Raw genomic sequence first — 6503 nt, forward strand, 5'->3', positions numbered from 1 at the left:
CAATGGAAACTAAGCAATTTTCCAGATAATTCCTGATCGAGCCGATCCGGAGTGTCCAGGCTGGAAAAGATCACTTAAACCATGGTTGGTAAGTCCCTCGTGCTGCTATCTAATTTACCGCATGTAAATCATTCAAAAGAGTGTTTCTAATGCGTTCCGTCATTATCATTATGGATATGTATCAAATGGCCAGAGATAGGTAGTTTCAGTCTGAAAGCAACAAGTTAACCGTCAGAACACCTCGATAGAAAAGTGATAAAATCAAAGTTACTGTATATAATCACACACAAACATATAATTATGATGTATTAAGGACATCTAAAAGAGAGTTCAAGAACAGGATCATAAAATGCAAGTCCATATACAGATACATTGAGTAAATAAAATGAATTTATATCGCAACGGCAACCATGGTAAACACCTAAGATTTTTTTTTATTAATCTGTATAATAACATAGTTGAACATGAACAAATTTTGTTTGTCAAATAAGAGAATACTTTTGTATATATATTACTGACATATCCAGGTATGTATGGATGTATGTATGTATGTATGTATGTATGCATGTATCTATGTATGTATGTATGTATGTATGTATGTATGCAAGAAACCATGTACTTATATACATTTTTATATATCCACTCTCTTGCATTTAAGACTATAAATACAATTACTCACAAATACATAAACCTATTTAGAGAGTACAAATAGTCAAAATGGACAAAAGAATGAAAAAAGGTAGCGCAGAACAAGAGAAAATATTATTAGGGACGAAGATATATAATATTTAATTTAAAAACACACACGAACATAAAAAACAGGAAAACGGCGCAGTTCCTCTTCATTACACGCATATATTGTTTTATGTCCACGACCTTCTATTAAAGTTTTGTGTGGATCAGACATTGATCGTTTATACAAATAAAAGTGATGATTTGTTATCCAGGTGGAACATGACTTGATTAATGAGACGAAAGAAGAATGTGGAAAAACAGCAATCCACCCGACTCATTCCGCTCCCTGAGAAAACGTAGAGGTGCTATGTACTTTAGTTTTAAGTTTTAAGTGTTGATCCTATGTTAAAATATGCACTGGATAATGTCTGCAAACAAAGTGCATCAATCGCATGCTGGAAGACCATTGATACTGAAACATTCCTTATCATCAACATTTCGACACTACAAAATATTCGTGTTATGTTCTGCTGTAAAAAAATGGTCAAATTAAATCAAGATATCAATGTGACATCAATGATTGTTTAGAGATTATCGAATATTGTGATCAGTGTAGCTATATAAAAAGACTCCGTTACATCGTGCCTTGTTGACGAAAATAAAGATATGTTTTCCTTATTATCATAAAAAGCAGCAACATTTGTTGACGATATGGTTTAAATATAATCTCGCCGGCATGCTTATTCTGTAATCTATCTGACGATGTATGTTCCTTTAGTCAAACCATGTGACTGTTTTATATCAAAGTGTTTGAAGTATTTCTCCCTATTTCTCTATATCCGTGTTACATGCCCATTCAGCATGCCAGTATTCTTCTTTTAGTCAAGATCATTTTCTCTCTCGTTCTTTCTAAGTAATATAATATCAGTTGATTGGATCCAGTACAATGTATACATTGTACAATTACCTTACATGTTCAGTTGAATACGAATAGAGAAACGATACACTATTAAATTATATTTTCATTTACGATTTGCCATAGTCCTAGAAGCTACATTTTAGAAAGTTTGGCGATTCTAAGTTAGGGTTGACCACATATGGATTTTGTATTATTGTTGAGAACAGACTTTATCATTTCTTGGTAATATAAACGCAATCATTAGATCTGAGCAGTATAAGTGTTTATGTCGGCGCCACATGGTCTTTATGTTCATTAGCTTCATCATCTTGAACGGTATTTACATTTGTCGGCTATTCTTTAGAAGTGATAGTCTTGAGATTCGTACACCGTAAAGCTTTAAGTGAATACATTTTGATTCGTTTATAATTAGAACCTCACTCATATGTATCTTTCCTCATCAATTACTTTGATCTCTGGAATGAAAGTTCTTAAATACATGTATTTATGAATCATTGATTAATACAAGACACTAACATCACCCGCATGATTAACCTTATGAGTTATTTGTAGTTGTCTCATCTCAACTATCATATAAATGATACGTACATCATCACTTATTCTGCTACAGAGTCGATAACAAGTTATCATTTCATATCTAAAATATAACCAACAACATTTTATCTTTCACAGATGCCAGTCAAGAGGTCGTGAGGGTGAAACTCGCAGATACATCGTAGTTTTTTACGTTGTAACTTTAATAATTGTATGTTCAAATTTGTTCTTTAAAAACTACCACACCCTTTTTATAGTTTGTTTATATTTACCTTTACAAATGTATCACTCTCATCGTAAGACTATAGATAGCTATTTTAAAAATAAATAAGCAGGGCAAATCTGAAGGTTTAATTACATTTTCTTGTTACTCGACACAGCAACATGTTCAGGTAAGATCATGAGATAGCAAATTGTTTACAGTACCTCGTCAAGAGACTTGAAGACCAAGGGTCGTTGGTCAGTTAACATTCATGGCCAGTGTCGGCTGTCTCAGTATGACCTTGTGATATGTAATTGGTTCACGATTATACTGCATGATATAGCCACGGATTAAAAAGAACACAGAGCAGAAGACCAACTCATCGTCAGAAACAAAATATGACTTAACTTCATTCGCGAATTAAATAATTAAATTAATATCAAGTATATTTTGATTTCATATCCTAGACGCACAAGACATTGCACATATATGGCGTTGTGGCTACACAGCATTACAGGTGATTACATTTGTTGCTAAAAAACATGACAGGTGATTACATTTTGTTAATTATTTTCTGTCATGCAGTGTACATTACCAAATACTGGTATAAATTAACTACAGGGTGTTTGCATGAAAATAATATTGTTATTAATTTTATGAGTGTAGGCTGTAAAGATCAACCTCTACATTTTCAGTTCTAAGGTTGAGGGTCAGACAGACAAATGATTCACATTCCATAAAGTGATCGGCAACTTAGAAATCGATAAGGTTTGACAGGAATTCCGCCATGCATGCAGTGGAAGAATATATGCAGCATTAATGGGAGCTAAACATACTGGTAAACATGTTATATATTTCGTATGAAATAGTATATATTATGAAAACAATAAATGAATTTGACGATGATTTCAATGTAGATACGTGATACTTTATCTTGATATAATAAAAACAACGGCTCCTATTTTAATTTCAGCATCACTGATCTCTTACTGGTTGTTGCGATGTTCCTCCGTTCACGATTACAAACTGACAATTTCATAGATGTAGTCTTTTTCAAGAAACCAGGCATCTTCTACTAAAAGCATAGTGGTTTAAAATAATTTGTTCCGCATGAATAATGAAATGTTTCCATTACATTATGCAGATTATATAAAGAAATTAAACACACCCCAAGGCTAATACACACACACAGACACACACACACACACATAAATGCGTACGCTGTTACAAAATTATCATAATTTTCATATAATGTACCATTGAATTTAGTCGCGTATATCCTTTTAAGACAATAAGCTGGGAATGTTCTAAGTTGCATGTTCTAATGAAGCACAACGGTCTGGAATTTGAACAGATACTGACAGGCGAACGATTTATTGAAGTAGCATCTTTGCAATTCCCGCACAATGAAAAAGCGAGATACCTATATTATCAACATCAATGGGGACTTTATTTTTTCAAATGACTTTATATATATATATATATATATATATATATATATATATATATATATATATATATATATATGATAGCTTTGTCAGACTTAGTATGTTTTTCTTTCTTAAACTAAAATCATAGAATACAAAATTTTGTATTGTGTATTTTGCATCTTGGAATTTCAATGTTTCCTTCTTTGCTTAGCAGGTCGAGCACTGTATACATGTAAATCGCTTAAATGTAAGACATATACTGTTATATTCACCGTTTAATATTTGGCGGTGGATATGTTAATACAGAAATATCTCTTTGACTAATCTGTGTAAACGATTTGACATGGAGTTAATCACCGACGAGTGTTCAAGAGCAGAACTTTTGTCAATAGCAGTACAAGCAACGGAAGCTACATCAAACCTAAGACCCATCTGGGGAGACAAGACTATGTCTGAAAACTAAAATCAGACTATAGCGAGTACTAGTCATCTTTTGTATTCACGTGAGGCCTGGACCCTGACCTGACAGCAGAATTACCAGGCTCATGAAATGAGATGCTACAGAACCATCACTGGCATCTCTTACATGGGCCACATCACAAATGAAGAAGTGCATAACACCATCAATCGCTATGTAGGTCAATGATGGACGCTGCCCTAAATGACTTTTATGGATAGACTGGTGGATCTAGTAACATGTCCATACCATTTCAACTTTTTCTTTTTGACGGTGGTGCTGATGTCTTCATATTGGCCTACTTAGCGATTGATGGATTCAAATATGTCCACCAAAGCAGTTAAATTGAAAATGGTGTTGTTGTTGAAGAATATCAGAGATGGTTTCCACATTCAGCAGTTAAAAAGATGTAATGAAATTGATTTCAACACAAAATTTCAGCCAAGAGACTGTTAATGCCTTCTTGAGAATATTTGTTCGACGTCTTTTTACACATTTACCTTTTCAACATATATTTTATAAGAGAAAAGACTAAAATTTATTTTAAAATCATTTTTACATCATATATCTTTCAATAAATTTGTTGCCTTGCTGGCCTTAAAGTGTCTGACAAAAAAAGTTTAAAATGAGATTATTATCAAAATCAGTAGTAGTACTAGTAGTAGTAGTAGTAGTAGTAGTAGTGGATGAATTGTAGCTTTATATATGTGCAAAATAGTTTTTCTACAACAATTATTATTTATTTAGAAAAATTTTTGTTTGTATATCCAGCATTACATTACCGTTGTGTTCTTGTGACCGTGTCTATGGTTTATATAGTTAATACTTAAATAATTTATATTTTGTCACTAAAGCATAATAATACATCAGGGTAATTAATTCCATTGAATGGAGCTAGTACAGTCTATTAGTTTATTTATCGTACAATGTAAATTGCTTAACAGGAGGGCAGACTAGGTTAGCTAATGTTTTTTGTTTTATCTGGGGGGGGCAGTGATCATAGGAAACATCATTACTTCCCCCGCAGAAATGTTTGAAAAACCACTAAAGTTGAAATGTATTCTTAATGACAGAGATGGGGAGAGAGAGAGAGAGAGAAAGAGAGAGACAGAGAGAGATTTAGTATGATGAACCATGCCCGATTATTAGGGCTTAAGATTGAGCTTGGAAGCTGTTTCAAATAAAATTTAAAAATCAGTCGTAAGAGCACCTACATGAATTTGTTCAAATCTCGAGAGTGGCTTATCTCATCAGTTACAATTATCAGCAAATTAAACAGAACGAATATTACTACCTAATTAACTTGGCTCTGTGTAGTGGCCATGATAGTGCAGATGTGCCATTGTTGTTGTTGTTGTTGTTGTTGTTGTTGTAGGGTTTAACGCCATTTTACGGTACACGATAGGCTATACATGTTGGCAAGTATTAATTATTTAATTAACTAATTAATCGATCCACGAGAAGCTACTGGCAGACGTGCCATGCATACATACATACATACATACATACATACATACATACTCAAAGCTCTTGTCCATATGATGTAATCATTATTCTGTAGGACATAAATGCAGCCCCATTTCTGTCTACATCTGTTGTAAAAATTATTCCATCTTAGATATACTTCTAATCAGAGTACATGCAAGGAAATTGAGTGTTTCAAGAATAAAGGAAAGCACATCCCCCTCCCACTTGTATTATGGAGAAAACTCAGGTTTGGTAAAGTTATTTTATAATTACTTCAAATGGAGAGACAAATCCCTTGTGTGAAAAGATCAAAGTTTGCAGCTGTTGAGAAAGCAGTTACATAAAATGGCAGAGCAGTTCTTTTGCCTGACATAACAAGACAGACGTGGGTCTTGTTGGACTATATTTGTACAATTAACTAGTTTCTGAGAACTGATTATGGGAATATCAAACTAAATTCAGCACTTGTTGGGTAATGAATGGGATAACAATTGGCCCTCAAGTGTTAAAGGTCATAATGCATGCCATGTGCATGGTGGATCAAAACTATGTATTATTGGAGACAATGAATATATGCGTAGGCTATATGTTGAAAATAGATATAAGGAAGAGCAGACAAGAATTTATATGAAACTCGATTAGCCTCATTATGAAATAATTACCCAAATATCTGCCGTATATGGAAGAACTACCAGAAAAAAACAGCATGAGATGCTAGTGACATTTTCATTATGTTACATGAGAAAGAAATTCCGTCTTACATTACTGTTGAAATTATCTATATTTCATGAAGATTAAAATGTTGTGTACAAGTACAAG

The sequence above is a fragment of the Sinohyriopsis cumingii genome, unplaced genomic scaffold (genome assembly GCF_028554795.1).
Source record: "Sinohyriopsis cumingii isolate HCF-2022 unplaced genomic scaffold, ASM2855479v2 utg002241l, whole genome shotgun sequence".
NCBI classification, from domain to species: domain Eukaryota; kingdom Metazoa; phylum Mollusca; class Bivalvia; order Unionida; family Unionidae; genus Sinohyriopsis; species Sinohyriopsis cumingii.